The sequence below is a fragment of the Ranitomeya imitator genome, chromosome 4 (genome assembly GCF_032444005.1).
Source record: "Ranitomeya imitator isolate aRanImi1 chromosome 4, aRanImi1.pri, whole genome shotgun sequence".
NCBI classification, from domain to species: domain Eukaryota; kingdom Metazoa; phylum Chordata; class Amphibia; order Anura; family Dendrobatidae; genus Ranitomeya; species Ranitomeya imitator.
Window position 1 is genome coordinate 661,053,472 of NC_091285.1, and position 18,242 is coordinate 661,071,713.

An 18,242-nucleotide genomic window follows, 5' to 3' on the forward strand; every position below is an offset into this window, starting at 1 on the left:
GGTGTTCAGTCACTATTTGGTGATTTTATGTGGTAATTGTATGGCGGTGTTCAGTCATTATATGCTGTTATTATGTGGTGATGGTATGGCAGTATTCTGTCGCTATTTTAGGTTATTATGTTTGTGTTGCATGGCGATATTCAGTCAGTTTACAGTGTTATTATGTGGTGATTGTATGGCGGTATTCAGTCACTATTTGGTGTTATTATGTGGTGGTGGTTTGGCGATATTTTATCACATTTGTTGTTAGTATATGGTGACGGTTTGGCGGTATTCAGTCACGACTCGATACAGAGCCCGGATAGCTCAGTCGGTAGAGCATCAGACTTTTAATCTGAGGGTCCAGGGTTCAAGTCCCTGTTCGGGCGGATGCTTTTAATAAAGCGGAAAACAATAAACGCTATAATTTAAGGATGTGAGAAAACTACTGAAAAACAAATGATGGTGACTATTCAGAAAAATATCTTGGTTACCGTAGTTTCTTTGATTTCAGCTAGTTTATGACAGTATAGAGCCGTGACCATGTTCTGCTCGGTTGCTTTTTTGGCACCAGCAGCAAGTGATCACTGGTAATGTTATGTAACATGGCTATGGTATGATGGTACTCAGTCACTGTTTAGCACTATTACTTGGTTCTGTTATGGTGATATTCAGAAGATGCTTATTTTCATAACTGTAGCTCCTGCCTATAAGCCACAAATCAATAGTAGACAGATCGCTAACAACAGCCATGTGATGTTTGGTCTCTGGGTAGTGGTAAAATCCTGATAAAAGATATGGCGGCGATCTCAACCTTTTGCGATCTTCAGGGGTAAAGATATCACATAAGTTGGGAATTTCATAAAATTCTGAACGGCTGAGGGCATCCCACAAGCAGACTCACGTGAGGTCATCACGAGAGTAAAGTGGGTGTAACTTAGTATGGCGGTATTCAGTCACTATTTTGTGTTATTATGTGGTCATGGTATTGTGGTAATCAGTCATTATTTGGTGTTTTTATGTTGGGATGGTGTTCAGTCACTATTTGGTGATTTTATGTGGTAATTGTATGGCGGTGTTCAGTCATTATATGCTGTTATTATGTGGTGATGGTATGGCAGTATTCTGTCGCTATTTTAGGTTATTATGTTTGTGTTGCATGGCGATATTCAGTCAGTTTACAGTGTTATTATGTGGTGATTGTATGGCGGTATTCAGTCACTATTTGGTGTTATTATGTGGTGGTGGTTTGGCGATATTTTATCACATTTGTTGTTAGTATATGGTGACGGTTTGGCGGTATTCAGTCACGACTCGATACAGAGCCCGGATAGCTCAGTCGGTAGAGCATCAGACTTTTAATCTGAGGGTCCAGGGTTCAAGTCCCTGTTCGGGCGGATGCTTTTAATAAAGCGGAAAACAATAAACGCTATAATTTAAGGATGTGAGAAAACTACTGAAAAACAAATGATGGTGACTATTCAGAAAAATATCTTGGTTACCGTAGTTTCTTTGATTTCAGCTAGTTTATGACAGTATAGAGCCGTGACCATGTTCTGCTCGGTTGCTTTTTTGGCACCAGCAGCAAGTGATCACTGGTAATGTTATGTACCATGGCTATGGTATGATGGTACTCAGTCACTGTTTAGCACTATTACTTGGTTCTGTTATGGTGATATTCAGAAGATGCTTATTTTCATAACTGTAACTCCTGCCTATAAGCCACAAATCAATAGTAGACAGATCGCTAACAACAGCCATGTGATGTTTGGTCTCTGGGTAGTGGTAAAATCCTGATAAAAGATATGGCGGCGATCTGAACCTTTTGCGATCTTCAGGGGTAAAGATATCACATAAGTTGGGAATTTCATAAAATTCTGAACGGCTGAGGGCATCCCGCAAGCAGACTCACGTGAGGTCATCACGAGAGTAAAGTGGGTGTAACTTAGTATGGCGGTATTCAGTCACTATTTTGTGTTATTATGTGGTCATGGTATTGTGGTAATCAGTCATTATTTGGTGTTTTTATGTTGGGATGGTGATCAGTCACTATTTGGTGATTTTATGTGGTAATTGTATGGCGGTGTTCAGTCATTATATGCTGTTATTATGTGGTGATGGTATGGCAGTTTCTGTCGCTATTTTAGGTTATTATGTTTGTGTTGCATGGCGATATTCAGTCAGTTTACAGTGTTATTATGTGGTGATTGTATGGCGGTATTCAGTCACTATTTGGTGTTATTATGTGGTGGTGGTTTGGCGATATTTTATCACATTTGTTGTTAGTATATGGTGACGGTTTGGCGGTATTCAGTCACGACTCGATACAGAGCCCGGATAGCTCAGTCGGTAGAGCATCAGACTTTTAATCTGAGGGTCCAGGGTTCAAGTCCCTGTTCGGGCGGATGCTTTTAATAAAGCGGAAAACAATAAACCCTATAATTTAAGGATGTGAGAAAACTACTGAAAAACAAATGATGGTGACTATTCAGAAAAATATCTTGGTTACCGTAGTTTCTTTGATTTCAGCTAGTTTATGACAGTATAGAGCCGTGACCATGTTCTGCTCGGTTGCTTTTTTGGCACCAGCAGCAAGTGATCACTGGTAATGTTATGTACCATGGCTATGGTATGATGGTACTCAGTCACTGTTTAGCACTATTACTTGGTTCTGTTATGGTGATATTCAGAAGATGCTTATTTTCATAACTGTAACTCCTGCCTATAAGCCACAAATCAATAGTAGACAGATCGCTAACAACAGCCATGTGATGTTTGGTCTCTGGGTAGTGGTAAAATCCTGATAAAAGATATGGCGGCGATCTCAACCTTTTGCGATCTTCAGGGGTAAAGATATCACATAAGTTGGGAATTTCATAAAATTCTGAACGGCTGAGGGCATCCCACAAGCAGACTCACGTGAGGTCATCACGAGAGTAAAGTGGGTGTAACTTAGTATGGCGGTATTCAGTCACTATTTTGTGTTATTATGTGGTCATGGTATTGTGGTAATCAGTCATTATTTGGTGTTTTTATGTTGGGATGGTGTTCAGTCACTATTTGGTGATTTTATGTGGTAATTGTATGGCGGTGTTCAGTCATTATATGCTGTTATTATGTGGTGATGGTATGGCAGTATTCTGTCGCTATTTTAGGTTATTATGTTTGTGTTGCATGGCGATATTCAGTCAGTTTACAGTGTTATTATGTGGTGTTTGTATGGCGGTATTCAGTCACTATTTGGTGTTATTATGTGGTGGTGGTTTGGCGATATTTTATCACATTTGTTGTTAGTATATGGTGACGGTTTGGCGGTATTCAGTCACGACTCGATACAGAGCCCGGATAGCTCAGTCGGTAGAGCATCAGACTTTTAATCTGAGGGTCCAGGGTTCAAGTCCCTGTTCGGGCGGATGCTTTTAATAAAGCGGAAAACAATAAACGCTATAATTTAAGGATGTGAGAAAACTACTGAAAAACAAATGATGGTGACTATTCAGAAAAATATCTTGGTTACCGTAGTTTCTTTGATTTCAGCTAGTTTATGACAGTATAGAGCCGTGACCATGTTCTGCTCGGTTGCTTTTTTGGCACCAGCAGCAAGTGATCACTGGTAATGTTATGTACCATGGCTATGGTATGATGGTACTCAGTCACTGTTTAGCACTATTACTTGGTTCTGTTATGGTGATATTCAGAAGATGCTTATTTTCATAACTGTAACTCCTGCCTATAAGCCACAAATCAATAGTAGACAGATCGCTAACAACAGCCATGTGATGTTTGGTCTCTGGGTAGTGGTAAAATCCTGATAAAAGATATGGCGGCGATCTGAACCTTTTGCGATCTTCAGGGGTAAAGATATCACATAAGTTGGGAATTTCATAAAATTCTGAACGGCTGAGGGCATCCCACAAGCAGACTCACGTGAGGTCATCACGAGAGTAAAGTGGGTGTAACTTAGTATGGCGGTATTCAGTCACTATTTTGTGTTATTACGTGGTCATGGTATTGTGGTAATCAGTCATTATTTGGTGTTTTTATGTTGGGATGGTGTTCAGTCACTATTTGGTGATTTTATGTGGTAATTGTATGGCGGTGTTCAGTCATTATATGCTGTTATTATGTGGTGATGGTATGGCAGTATTCTGTCGCTATTTTAGGTTATTATGTTTGTGTTGCATGGCGATATTCAGTCAGTTTACAGTGTTATTATGTGGTGATTGTATGGCGGTATTCAGTCACTATTTGGTGTTATTATGTGGTGGTGGTTTGGCGATATTTTATCACATTTGTTGTTAGTATATGGTGACGGTTTGGCGGTATTCAGTCACGACTCGATACAGAGCCCGGATAGCTCAGTCGGTAGAGCATCAGACTTTTAATCTGAGGGTCCAGGGTTCAAGTCCCTGTTCGGGCGGATGCTTTTAATAAAGCGGAAAACAATAAACGCTATAATTTAAGGATGTGAGAAAACTACTGAAAAACAAATGATGGTGACTATTCAGAAAAATATCTTGGTTACCGTAGTTTCTTTGATTTCAGCTAGTTTATGACAGTATAGAGCCGTGACCATGTTCTGCTCGGTTGCTTTTTTGGCACCAGCAGCAAGTGATCACTGGTAATGTTATGTAACATGGCTATGGTATGATGGTACTCAGTCACTGTTTAGCACTATTACTTGGTTCTGTTATGGTGATATTCAGAAGATGCTTATTTTCATAACTGTAGCTCCTGCCTATAAGCCACAAATCAATAGTAGACAGATCGCTAACAACAGCCATGTGATGTTTGGTCTCTGGGTAGTGGTAAAATCCTGATAAAAGATATGGCGGCGATCTCAACCTTTTGCGATCTTCAGGGGTAAAGATATCACATAAGTTGGGAATTTCATAAAATTCTGAACGGCTGAGGGCATCCCACAAGCAGACTCACGTGAGGTCATCACGAGAGTAAAGTGGGTGTAACTTAGTATGGCGGTATTCAGTCACTATTTTGTGTTATTATGTGGTCATGGTATTGTGGTAATCAGTCATTATTTGGTGTTTTTATGTTGGGATGGTGTTCAGTCACTATTTGGTGATTTTATGTGGTAATTGTATGGCGGTGTTCAGTCATTATATGCTGTTATTATGTGGTGATGGTATGGCAGTATTCTGTCGCTATTTTAGGTTATTATGTTTGTGTTGCATGGCGATATTCAGTCAGTTTACAGTGTTATTATGTGGTGATTGTATGGCGGTATTCAGTCACTATTTGGTGTTATTATGTGGTGGTGGTTTGGCGATATTTTATCACATTTGTTGTTAGTATATGGTGACGGTTTGGCGGTATTCAGTCACGACTCGATACAGAGCCCGGATAGCTCAGTCGGTAGAGCATCAGACTTTTAATCTGAGGGTCCAGGGTTCAAGTCCCTGTTCGGGCGGATGCTTTTAATAAAGCGGAAAACAATAAACGCTATAATTTAAGGATGTGAGAAAACTACTGAAAAACAAATGATGGTGACTATTCAGAAAAATATCTTGGTTACCGTAGTTTCTTTGATTTCAGCTAGTTTATGACAGTATAGAGCCGTGACCATGTTCTGCTCGGTTGCTTTTTTGGCACCAGCAGCAAGTGATCACTGGTAATGTTATGTACCATGGCTATGGTATGATGGTACTCAGTCACTGTTTAGCACTATTACTTGGTTCTGTTATGGTGATATTCAGAAGATGCTTATTTTCATAACTGTAACTCCTGCCTATAAGCCACAAATCAATAGTAGACAGATCGCTAACAACAGCCATGTGATGTTTGGTCTCTGGGTAGTGGTAAAATCCTGATAAAAGATATGGCGGCGATCTGAACCTTTTGCGATCTTCAGGGGTAAAGATATCACATAAGTTGGGAATTTCATAAAATTCTGAACGGCTGAGGGCATCCCGCAAGCAGACTCACGTGAGGTCATCACGAGAGTAAAGTGGGTGTAACTTAGTATGGCGGTATTCAGTCACTATTTTGTGTTATTATGTGGTCATGGTATTGTGGTAATCAGTCATTATTTGGTGTTTTTATGTTGGGATGGTGATCAGTCACTATTTGGTGATTTTATGTGGTAATTGTATGGCGGTGTTCAGTCATTATATGCTGTTATTATGTGGTGATGGTATGGCAGTTTCTGTCGCTATTTTAGGTTATTATGTTTGTGTTGCATGGCGATATTCAGTCAGTTTACAGTGTTATTATGTGGTGATTGTATGGCGGTATTCAGTCACTATTTGGTGTTATTATGTGGTGGTGGTTTGGCGATATTTTATCACATTTGTTGTTAGTATATGGTGACGGTTTGGCGGTATTCAGTCACGACTCGATACAGAGCCCGGATAGCTCAGTCGGTAGAGCATCAGACTTTTAATCTGAGGGTCCAGGGTTCAAGTCCCTGTTCGGGCGGATGCTTTTAATAAAGCGGAAAACAATAAACGCTATAATTTAAGGATGTGAGAAAACTACTGAAAAACAAATGATGGTGACTATTCAGAAAAATATCTTGGTTACCGTAGTTTCTTTGATTTCAGCTAGTTTATGACAGTATAGAGCCGTGACCATGTTCTGCTCGGTTGCTTTTTTGGCACCAGCAGCAAGTGATCACTGGTAATGTTATGTACCATGGCTATGGTATGATGGTACTCAGTCACTGTTTAGCACTATTACTTGGTTCTGTTATGGTGATATTCAGAAGATGCTTATTTTCATAACTGTAACTCCTGCCTATAAGCCACAAATCAATAGTAGACAGATCGCTAACAACAGCCATGTGATGTTTGGTCTCTGGGTAGTGGTAAAATCCTGATAAAAGATATGGCGGCGATCTCAACCTTTTGCGATCTTCAGGGGTAAAGATATCACATAAGTTGGGAATTTCATAAAATTCTGAACGGCTGAGGGCATCCCACAAGCAGACTCACGTGAGGTCATCACGAGAGTAAAGTGGGTGTAACTTAGTATGGCGGTATTCAGTCACTATTTTGTGTTATTATGTGGTCATGGTATTGTGGTAATCAGTCATTATTTGGTGTTTTTATGTTGGGATGGTGTTCAGTCACTATTTGGTGATTTTATGTGGTAATTGTATGGCGGTGTTCAGTCATTATATGCTGTTATTATGTGGTGATGGTATGGCAGTATTCTGTCGCTATTTTAGGTTATTATGTTTGTGTTGCATGGCGATATTCAGTCAGTTTACAGTGTTATTATGTGGTGTTTGTATGGCGGTATTCAGTCACTATTTGGTGTTATTATGTGGTGGTGGTTTGGCGATATTTTATCACATTTGTTGTTAGTATATGGTGACGGTTTGGCGGTATTCAGTCACGACTCGATACAGAGCCCGGATAGCTCAGTCGGTAGAGCATCAGACTTTTAATCTGAGGGTCCAGGGTTCAAGTCCCTGTTCGGGCGGATGCTTTTAATAAAGCGGAAAACAATAAACGCTATAATTTAAGGATGTGAGAAAACTACTGAAAAACAAATGATGGTGACTATTCAGAAAAATATCTTGGTTACCGTAGTTTCTTTGATTTCAGCTAGTTTATGACAGTATAGAGCCGTGACCATGTTCTGCTCGGTTGCTTTTTTGGCACCAGCAGCAAGTGATCACTGGTAATGTTATGTACCATGGCTATGGTATGATGGTACTCAGTCACTGTTTAGCACTATTACTTGGTTCTGTTATGGTGATATTCAGAAGATGCTTATTTTCATAACTGTAACTCCTGCCTATAAGCCACAAATCAATAGTAGACAGATCGCTAACAACAGCCATGTGATGTTTGGTCTCTGGGTAGTGGTAAAATCCTGATAAAAGATATGGCGGCGATCTGAACCTTTTGCGATCTTCAGGGGTAAAGATATCACATAAGTTGGGAATTTCATAAAATTCTGAACGGCTGAGGGCATCCCACAAGCAGACTCACGTGAGGTCATCACGAGAGTAAAGTGGGTGTAACTTAGTATGGCGGTATTCAGTCACTATTTTGTGTTATTACGTGGTCATGGTATTGTGGTAATCAGTCATTATTTGGTGTTTTTATGTTGGGATGGTGTTCAGTCACTATTTGGTGATTTTATGTGGTAATTGTATGGCGGTGTTCAGTCATTATATGCTGTTATTATGTGGTGATGGTATGGCAGTATTCTGTCGCTATTTTAGGTTATTATGTTTGTGTTGCATGGCGATATTCAGTCAGTTTACAGTGTTATTATGTGGTGATTGTATGGCGGTATTCAGTCACTATTTGGTGTTATTATGTGGTGGTGGTTTGGCGATATTTTATCACATTTGTTGTTAGTATATGGTGACGGTTTGGCGGTATTCAGTCACGACTCGATACAGAGCCCGGATAGCTCAGTCGGTAGAGCATCAGACTTTTAATCTGAGGGTCCAGGGTTCAAGTCCCTGTTCGGGCGGATGCTTTTAATAGAGCGGAAAACAATAAACGCTATAATTTAAGGATGTGAGAAAACTACTGAAAAACAAATGATGGTGACTATTCAGAAAAATATCTTGGTTACCGTAGTTTCTTTGATTTCAGCTAGTTTATGACAGTATAGAGCCGTGACCATGTTCTGCTCGGTTGCTTTTTTGGCACCAGCAGCAAGTGATCACTGGTAATGTTATGTAACATGACTATGGTATGATGGTACTCAGTCACTGTTTAGCACTATTACTTGGTTCTGTTATGGTGATATTCAGAAGATGCTTATTTTCATAACTGTAGCTCCTGCCTATAAGCCACAAATCAATAGTAGACAGATCGCTAACAACAGCCATGTGATGTTTGGTCTCTGGGTAGTGGTAAAATCCTGATAAAAGATATGGCGGCGATCTCAACCTTTTGCGATCTTCAGGGGTAAAGATATCACATAAGTTGGGAATTTCATAAAATTCTGAATGGCTGAGGGCATCCCACAAGCAGACTCACGTGAGGTCATCACGAGAGTAAAGTGGGTGTAACTTAGTATGGCGGTATTCAGTCACTATTTTGTGTTATTATGTGGTCATGGTATTGTGGTAATCAGTCATTATTTGGTGTTTTTATGTTGGGATGGTGTTCAGTCACTATTTCGTGATTTTATGTGGTAATTGTATGGCGGTGTTCAGTCATTATATGCTGTTATTATGTGGTGATGGTATGGCAGTATTCTGTCGCTATTTTAGGTTATTATGTTTGTGTTGCATGGCGATATTCAGTCAGTTTACAGTGTTATTATGTGGTGATTGTATGGCGGTATTCAGTCACTATTTGGTGTTATTATGTGGTGGTGGTTTGGCGATATTTTATCACATTTGTTGTTAGTATATGGTGACGGTTTGGCGGTATTCAGTCACGACTCGATACAGAGCCCGGATAGCTCAGTCGGTAGAGCATCAGACTTTTAATCTGAGGGTCCAGGGTTCAAGTCCCTGTTCGGGCGGATGCTTTTAATAAAGCGGAAAACAATAAACGCTATAATTTAAGGATGTGAGAAAACTACTGAAAAACAAATGATGGTGACTATTCAGAAAAATATCTTGGTTACCGTAGTTTCTTTGATTTCAGCTAGTTTATGACAGTATAGAGCCGTGACCATGTTCTGCTCGGTTGCTTTTTTGGCACCAGCAGCAAGTGATCACTGGTAATGTTATGTACCATGGCTATGGTATGATGGTACTCAGTCACTGTTTAGCACTATTACTTGGTTCTGTTATGGTGATATTCAGAAGATGCTTATTTTCATAACTGTAACTCCTGCCTATAAGCCACAAATCAATAGTAGACAGATCGCTAACAACAGCCATGTGATGTTTGGTCTCTGGGTAGTGGTAAAATCCTGATAAAAGAAATGGCGGCGATCTCAACCTTTTGCGATCTTCAGGGGTAAAGATATCACATAAGTTGGGAATTTCATAAAATTCTGAACGGCTGAGGGCATCCCACAAGCAGACTCACGTGAGGTCATCACGAGAGTAAAGTGGGTGTAACTTAGTATGGCGGTATTCAGTCACTATTTTGTGTTATTATGTGGTCATGGTATTGTGGTAATCAGTCATTATTTGGTGTTTTTATGTTGGGATGGTGTTCAGTCACTATTTGGTGATTTTATGTGGTAATTGTATGGCGGTGTTCAGTCATTATATGCTGTTATTATGTGGTGATGGTATGGCAGTATTCTGTCGCTATTTTAGGTTATTATGTTTGTGTTGCATGGCGATATTCAGTCAGTTTACAGTGTTATTATGTGGTGATTCTATGGCGGTATTCAGTCACTATTTGGTGTTATTATGTGGTGGTGGTTTGGCGATATTTTATCACATTTGTTGTTAGTATATGGTGACGGTTTGGCGGTATTCAGTCACGACTCGATACAGAGCCCGGATAGCTCAGTCGGTAGAGCATCAGACTCTTAATCTGAGGGTCCAGAGTTCAAGTCCCTGTTCGGGCGGATGCTTTTAATAAAGCGGAAAACAATAAACGCTATAATTTAAGGATGTGAGAAAACTACTGAAAAACAAATGATGGTGACTATTCAGAAAAATATCTTGGTTACCGTTGTTTCTTTGATTTCAGCTAGTTTATGACAGTATAGAGCCGTGACCATGTTCTGCTCGGTTGCTTTTTTGGCACCAGCAGCAAGTGATCACTGGTAATGTTATGTACCATGGCTATGGTATGATGGTACTCAGTCACTGTTTAGCACTGTTACTTGGTTCTGTTATGGTGATATTCAGAAGATGCTTATTTTCATAACTGTAACTCCTGCCTATAAGCCACAAATCAATAGTAGACAGATCGCTAACAACAGCCATGTGATGTTTGGTCTCTGGGTAGTGGTAAAATCCTGATAAAAGATATGGCAGCGATCTCAACCTTTTGCGATCTTCAGGGGTAAAGATATCACATAAGTTGGGAATTTCATAAAATTCTGAACGGCTGAGGGCATCCCACAAGCAGACTCACGTGAGGTTATCACGAGAGTAAAGTGGGTGTAACTTAGTATGGCGGTATTCAGTCACTATTTTGTGTTATTATGTGGTCATGGTATTGTGGTAATCAGTCATTATTTGGTGTTTTTATGTTGGGATGGTGTTCAGTCACTATTTGGTGATTTTATGTGGTAATTGTATGGCGGTGTTCAGTCATTATATGCTGTTATTATGTGGTGATGGTATGGCAGTATTCTGTCGCTATTTTAGGTTATTATGTTTGTGTTGCATGGCGATATTCAGTCAGTTTACAGTGTTATTATGTGGTGATTGTATGGCGGTATTCAGTCACTATTTGGTGTTATTATGTGGTGGTGGTTTGGCGATATTTTATCACATTTGTTGTTAGTATATGGTGACGGTTTGGCGGTATTCAGTCACGACTCGATACAGAGCCCGGATAGCTCAGTCGGTAGAGCATCAGACTTTTAATCTGAGGGTCCAGGGTTCAAGTCCCTGTTCGGGCGGATGCTTTTAATAAAGCGGAAAACAATAAACGCTATAATTTAAGGATGTGAGAAAACTAGTGAAAAACAAATGATGGTGACTATTCAGAAAAATATCTTGGTTACCGTAGTTTCTTTGATTTCAGCTAGTTTATGACAGTATAGAGCCGTGACCATGTTCTGCTCGGTTGCTTTTTTGGCACCAGCAGCAAGTGATCACTGGTAATGTTATGTACCATGGCTATGGTATGATGGTACTCAGTCACTGTTTCGCACTATTACTTGGTTCTGTTATGGTGATATTCAGAAGATGCTTATTTTCATAACTGTAACTCCTGCCTATAAGCCACAAATCAATAGTAGACAGATCGCTAACAACAGCCATGTGATGTTTGGTCTCTGGGTAGTGGTAAAATCCTGATAAAAGATATGGCGGCGATCTCAACCTTTTGCGATCTTCAGGGGTAAAGATATCACATAAGTTGGGAATTTCATAAAATTCTGAACGGCTGAGGGCATCCCACAAGCAGACTCACGTGAGGTCATCACGAGAGTAAAGTGGGTGTAACTTAGTATGGCGGTATTCAGTCACTATTTTGTGTTATTATGTGGTCATGGTATTGTGGTAATCAGTCATTATTTGGTGTTTTTATGTTGGGATGGTGTTCAGTCACTATTTGGTGATTTTATGTGGTAATTGTATGGCGGTGTTCAGTCATTATATGCTGTTATTATGTGGTGATGGTATGGCAGTATTCTGTCGCTATTTTAGGTTATTATGTTTGTGTTGCATGGCGATATTCAGTCAGTTTACAGTGTTATTATGTGGTGATTGTATGGCGGTATTCAGTCACTATTTGGTGTTATTATGTGGTGGTGGTTTGGCGATATTTTATCACATTTGTTGTTAGTATATGGTGACGGTTTGGCGGTATTCAGTCATGACTCGATACAGAGCCCAGATAGCTCAGTCGGTAGAGCATCAGACTTTTAATCTGAGGGTCCAGGGTTCAAGTCCCTGTTCGGGCGGATGCTTTTAATAAAGCGGAAAACAATAAACGCTATAATTTAAGGATGTGAGAAAACTACTGAAAAACAAATGATGGTGACTATTCAGAAAAATATCTTGGTTACCGTAGTTTCTTTGATTTCAGCTAGTTTATGACAGTATAGAGCCGTGACCATGTTCTGCTCGGTTGCTTTTTTGGCACCAGCAGCAAGTGATCACTGGTAATGTTATGTACCATGGCTATGGTATGATGGTACTCAGTCACTGTTTAGCACTATTACTTGGTTCTGTTATGGTGATATTCAGAAGATGCTTATTTTCATAACTGTAACTCCTGCCTATAAGCCACAAATCAATAGTAGACAGATCGCTAACAACAGCCATGTGATGTTTGGTCTCTGGGTAGTGGTAAAATCCTGATAAAAGATATGGCAGCGATCTCAACCTTTTGCGATCTTCAGGGGTAAAGATATCACATAAGTTGGGAATTTCATAAAATTCTGAACGGCTGAGGGCATCCCACAAGCAGACTCACGTGAGGTCATCACGAGAGTAAAGTGGGTGTAACTTAGTATGGCGGTATTCAGTCACTATTTTGTGTTATTATGTGGTCATGGTATTGTGGTAATCAGTCATTATTTGGTGTTTTTATGTTGGGATGGTGTTCAGTCACTATTTGGTGATTTTATGTGGTAATTGTATGGCGGTGTTCAGTCATTATATGCTGTTATTATGTGGTGATGGTATGGCAGTATTCTGTCGCTATTTTAGGTTATTATGTTTGTGTTGCATGGCGATATTCAGTCAGTTTACAGTGTTATTATGTGGTGATTGTATGGCGGTATTCAGTCACTATTTGGTGTTATTATGTGGTGGTGGTTTGGCGATATTTTATCACATTTGTTGTTAGTATATGGTGACGGTTTGGCGGTATTCAGTCACGACTCGATACAGAGCCTGGATAGCTCAGTCGGTAGAGCATCAGACTTTTAATCTGAGGGTCCAGGGTTCAAGTCCCTGTTCGGGCGGATGCTTTTAATAAAGCGAAAAACAATAAACGCTATAATTTAAGGATGTGAGAAAACTACTGAAAAACAAATGATGGTGACTATTCAGAAAAATATCTTGGTTACCGTAGTTTCTTTGATTTCAGCTAGTTTATGACAGTATAGAGCCGTGACCATGTTCTGCTCGGTTGCTTTTTTGGCACCAGCAGCAAGTGATCACTGGTAATGTTATGTACCATGGCTATGGTATGATGGTACTCAGTCACTGTTTAGCACTATTACTTGGTTCTGTTATGGTGATATTCAGAAGATGCTTATTTTCATAACTGTAACTCCTGCCTATAAGCCACAAATCAATAGTAGACAGATCGCTAACAACAGCCAAGAAAGGCCGTACTGGGGGCCCACGGCACGTAAAGGGAGGCCGCCATGACGGGGTTACGTGGGACCTGGGGAGCTGGAGCAGTTAGAAGGGATACGGTGGTAAGGGGTTAACTGGGAACTTGAGGGGTGGCTTTAGGGGCATTTTTTGAAAATAAGGGGTGGAACTAGGGGACTGTGGGGAGGGGGCACATAAAAAGGGGCACGCTCCTCACGCAGGCATCCATTTTAGGTGCCTGCGTGACAAGTGAGGAATCTCTGTCACACTTACCAGAATGGACGTTGAAGCGATCCTCCAGCGTCTCCGGACGGCAGCCAGCTCCCAGGGGACAGATTGGCTGAATGCATCCGTTAACAGCCTTCTCCAGGGGAGCACCATCGCAGACACCGCAGGACGGGCGCCGGCCGCGGAGGACTAGGCCTCCGGCGCGCCTAAGCCCGGACATCATCCCCAGGGCCCGGTGCCGAAATAGGAGCCCCTCTGCGGACCCTCCGGTAAGCAGCGCTGTTCCCTCCACCTCACAGCGCGGCGCCGGGAGGAATCCTCCAGTGCGGCGGGGCCTACAACGGGGGGTGGATCCTTCCTCCCCTCCTTCAGTGTCCGGGCGGCAGGAGCAGGAGCCGGTACGGCGGCCGCCAGCATGCCCGCTGGCGCCGCTCAGCGTGGGAGGCAGCGACAGCCGAGGAGACGGGGGTCAGGTGCGGTGGCCCCTCAGCGCCGAGGATTATGCGGGCGGCAGTCGGCTGGCCCTGGCATCAGCGTGCGGCCTTCTGCAGTGCACAGCTCTGGAGTCTTCAACGCAGCAGCGCCCTCTGCTGGTGGTGGCCTGGATATTGCAAGTTCTGCGCCCTCTGCTGGTGTTGGCCGGGATTTTCCTGCAGCTGCGCCCTCTGCTGGTGATGGCCGGGATTTTCCTGGATCTGCGCCCTCTGCTGGTGATGGCTGGAACTTTCCTGGATCTGCGTCCTCTGCTGGTGGTGGCGGAAATTTTCCGGATTCCGGCAGGCGACATTCCGTCGCTTCGGTACGCAGTGCCGGGGACGTATCCGTGGCAAGGAGCCGCACATCTTCCATCGGGCGGCAGGATGCTGGCTCGGCCTTTTCCCTTTCCGCAGCACCAGGGCAGTCGACGGCATCACCGAGTCGCCAGGACACGGATACGGCCGCCAGGAGTTCGGCGGGCAACATCGCGGATCAAGCCGGTCGGGATGCAGGACACCTTCGGCTGGGAGCTGGATCTTCGGCTGCTGGGCTCACAGCACCCAGGCAGCTAGGTGAGAACATTTTCCCTATCTTTAATTTGCCAGGCATAGTTTCCCCTGAACCTAGGAATAGTGACATTACTTCGGGAGTTGCTAGCGGGGGTATGGGTTTAATCCTTAGAGGTTTAGGGGAGCTAGCGGGCTTGTGGGGGTCCGGTCTTAGCAGGGGGTCTTTGCCGTCAGCTGCTTGGTTGGGAAATACGGGGTCGTTTGAGGGGTCTAGACAGTTGTCTGAAGTTACGGGTACATCCAGCAGTGCGGGTCCTGCGGCAGACACGGGGAGCTCATCAAGGGAGAAGGACGGAACAGCACCAGGGCCTGGGTCAGGAATTGATGCACCAGGTGAGGGAGCTTTGCAGGATAAGGAAAAGGAGGATGTACCGCAACTAGACGATGCGGCTAGGGGGGAGGTCTATGTCTGCTTCGAGGGCCCGTTAGGGGCACATTTAAAACAAGAGGTTAGGGAAAAAATCTGGAAAGGGGAGTACATAGAAATATTTTCTCTTTTACCCCTAGAGAGATTTAATTTGGATAGACCTAGAAGGGAGGACTCTAAAAAAGAAGATGAGGAGAAACGGAGATATAGGCTGATTCCCAGATCATTTTCAAATTGGCTGCAAGCTTTCGCTATTATGGCTAGCGTAATCGGGGAGAAGGCCCCGGAAAATTGCTCGGCATTATTTTGTTACTTAGATGCCATAGGGGAGGCTTACAGGACCTATGGGGGACAGGGTTGGTTACGCTATGACGAACAGTTTCGTCAGCGTAAGGCTTTTAGGCCAAGTATCAGGTGGGATTACAAGGACATAGCGTTGTGGATGAGAGTTATGGTCCCGTCCCGTTTAGGTCAGACCAGCCAGCCTTTTCACGGGGGCGCCGGGAGTTCAGGGCAGTCAGGACACTCGGCGGCTTTGCAGAAGGGACTGTGTTTCGCCTTCAATGATGGCATATGCAGATTCGGGAGCAAGTGTAAATATAGGCACGAGTGTTCAACCTGCGGGGGGTGCATAGCGCTTCAAAATGTTTCAGGGGTAACAGGCAAAAAGTTGGAGATTCAGCTGACAAAAGGGGTGACTCCGGTGCAGTGGGTCGTGATGGAGGCCTTTCTAAGTAGATACCCTGATAGGTCAGCTGCAGTTTTATTGCGCGACGGTTTTAAGGAGGGTTTCAAAATCCCTTATGTTGAGCAGGATGTTAGTTTAAAAAGAAAAAATTTGAAATCGGCGTTACAATTCCCGGAGGTCGTGTCGGAGAAGTTGAATAAGGAAGTTGCTCTGGGAAGAATGGCAGGCCCGTTTGTCGCCCCTCCGATTGCAAATCTGAGGGTGTCACCTCTTGGCGTGGTCCCTAAGAAAGAACCTAATAAATTTAGGTTAATCCATCACCTGTCATTTCCGAAGGGATCTTCGGTTAATGATGGTATTGATCCCGAGTTGAGTTCGGTGTCGTACTTATCATTCGATTCAGCGATGGAGTGGGTTAGAGCATGTGGAAAGGGGGCTAAGCTGGCTAAGACCGACATCGAAGCGGCCTTTCGTTTGTTGCCAGTTCATACTGACAGTTTGCATTTATTGGGTTGTTTTTGGGATGGCGGCTTCTTTGTTGATCGTTGTCTTCCCATGGGTTGCTCGATTTCATGTGCTTACTTTGAGGCCTTCAGCACGTTCCTAGAATGGGTGGTGAAAGATGTGTCTGGGATACGCTCATGTTCGCACTATCTGGATGACTTTCTGTTTATAGGGCCAGCGGAATCAGCAGATTGTTCGATTTTGTTGCATACAATGGAGAGTGTGACAAAAAACTTCGGGGTGCCTTTGGCGGAGGATAAAACAGTTGGTCCGGTGACAGTGTTGAGCTTCCTAGGCATTGAAATCGACACGGTAGCAATGGAATGTAGGCTACCTGCAGACAAGGTTACCGCGTTGCGCCAAGATGTGGTTAATACGATTGGTTTGAAGAAGATAAATTTGCGCAGTTTGCAATCGTTGTTAGGGAAACTGAACTTTGCATGTAGGATCATGCCGATGGGTCGAGCGTTCTGCCGCCGCCTATCCTTGGCAACAGTAGGGGTAAAGTCCCCTTTGCATTTCATCAGGATAAAGAAAGAGTTTCGGGACGATTTGAAGATGTGGGCGGATTTTCTGGACGAGTACAATGGCAGATCTCTGTGGATTCAGCCGGTGGCAGATGCTACCTCCTTGGGCATTTTGGTGCATGTCGTTGAAATGAGTGGCTTTGGTCTTTTCTTTCATGGTAGCTGGTCAGCAGCGGCTTGGCCGGAAGAATGGAAGGAGGAGGGGTTAACAAACAACCGGCTACTGTTGCATTTGTTCCCCAGGGGAGTTGCGTTGGCCCTGTGGGGTGACAAATTGAGGAATTTGAAGATTTCTTTTCATTGTGAGCATGTTGGAACGGTGACGGCGGTAAACTCGTTGTCAGCGGCTACGCCTGCAGTAGTGAAGGTCTTGCAGCACTTGGTTTTCCTGGGTCTTAAGTTTAACTTATGGATTGTATCTGAAGTTAGCTTGTCAGCGCCTGATCCAATAGTTGTTGCTCTTTCTCAATTTCAGTGGCAGCTTTTCCGGGATTTGGCACCACAGGCGGAGAGCGCGGGCTGGGATTGTCCAGTGGAGTTGTGGAACCTGCCGCGAGGGCCGTAACAGAGTTATTTACCAAATCGCTCGCGGATTCATCTTGGTCTCATTATAATCAGGCTTGGAGCTTGTGGGAATCCTGGATGTCAAGTATGGACCAGGATATGGAGGAGGAGTATGGTTTGTTGTTGTTCTTAGGTCATCATTGGGAGGCAGGTTGGTCCGTGATACGTTTGAATAAGTTTCTGGCGGGGCTAGCCTTCAACCTTAAATGGAGGGGGGGTAAGGATATAACGAAATCCTTCTTGGTTCGGCAAGTTGTTCGGGGTTGGAAGAAAGGCTGGAAGGCTTCGGACGGTCGCCGACCCGTATCTTATGAGGTGCTCTCAGCCATTGAGCGGAAGTTGCAAGAGGTGTGTTTTTCCGAATGGGAAGTGGTTCTGTTCCGTGCAGCCTTTTCTTTGGCCTTCTTTGGGGCATTTCGGTTAGGTGAGTTGGTTAGCCCGTCCGTTAGTAAAAAAGGTATTTTGTTAAGAGAAAACGTGGATGTCGAAG

The 18,242-nt window shown here is 43.1% G+C and overlaps 11 non-coding genes across 11 annotated transcripts; all 11 read left to right on the forward strand.

The window, feature by feature from the left end:
- Nucleotides 1-295: 295 nt before the first annotated feature.
- TRNAK-UUU (transfer RNA lysine (anticodon UUU)) lies at nt 296-368 on the forward strand. The gene has a single exon. It is a non-coding gene; the product is annotated as a tRNA-Lys (tRNA).
- A 935-nt stretch (nt 369-1,303) lies between these two features.
- TRNAK-UUU (transfer RNA lysine (anticodon UUU)) lies at nt 1,304-1,376 on the forward strand. The gene has a single exon. It is a non-coding gene; the product is annotated as a tRNA-Lys (tRNA).
- A 934-nt stretch (nt 1,377-2,310) lies between these two features.
- TRNAK-UUU (transfer RNA lysine (anticodon UUU)) lies at nt 2,311-2,383 on the forward strand. Its single transcript has one exon. It is a non-coding gene; the product is annotated as a tRNA-Lys (tRNA).
- A 935-nt stretch (nt 2,384-3,318) lies between these two features.
- On the forward strand, nt 3,319-3,391 carry TRNAK-UUU (transfer RNA lysine (anticodon UUU)). Its single transcript has one exon. It is a non-coding gene; the product is annotated as a tRNA-Lys (tRNA).
- Nucleotides 3,392-4,326: 935 nt separating this feature from the next.
- TRNAK-UUU (transfer RNA lysine (anticodon UUU)) lies at nt 4,327-4,399 on the forward strand. The gene has a single exon. It is a non-coding gene; the product is annotated as a tRNA-Lys (tRNA).
- A 935-nt stretch (nt 4,400-5,334) lies between these two features.
- On the forward strand, nt 5,335-5,407 carry TRNAK-UUU (transfer RNA lysine (anticodon UUU)). Its single transcript has one exon. It is a non-coding gene; the product is annotated as a tRNA-Lys (tRNA).
- Nucleotides 5,408-6,341: 934 nt separating this feature from the next.
- On the forward strand, nt 6,342-6,414 carry TRNAK-UUU (transfer RNA lysine (anticodon UUU)). Its single transcript has one exon. It is a non-coding gene; the product is annotated as a tRNA-Lys (tRNA).
- A 935-nt stretch (nt 6,415-7,349) lies between these two features.
- Nucleotides 7,350-7,422, forward strand: TRNAK-UUU (transfer RNA lysine (anticodon UUU)). Its single transcript has one exon. It is a non-coding gene; the product is annotated as a tRNA-Lys (tRNA).
- A 935-nt stretch (nt 7,423-8,357) lies between these two features.
- On the forward strand, nt 8,358-8,430 carry TRNAK-UUU (transfer RNA lysine (anticodon UUU)). Its single transcript has one exon. It is a non-coding gene; the product is annotated as a tRNA-Lys (tRNA).
- Nucleotides 8,431-9,365: 935 nt separating this feature from the next.
- On the forward strand, nt 9,366-9,438 carry TRNAK-UUU (transfer RNA lysine (anticodon UUU)). The gene has a single exon. It is a non-coding gene; the product is annotated as a tRNA-Lys (tRNA).
- Nucleotides 9,439-11,381: 1,943 nt separating this feature from the next.
- TRNAK-UUU (transfer RNA lysine (anticodon UUU)) lies at nt 11,382-11,454 on the forward strand. Its single transcript has one exon. It is a non-coding gene; the product is annotated as a tRNA-Lys (tRNA).
- The last annotated feature ends 6,788 nt before the right edge of the window (nt 11,455-18,242 follow it).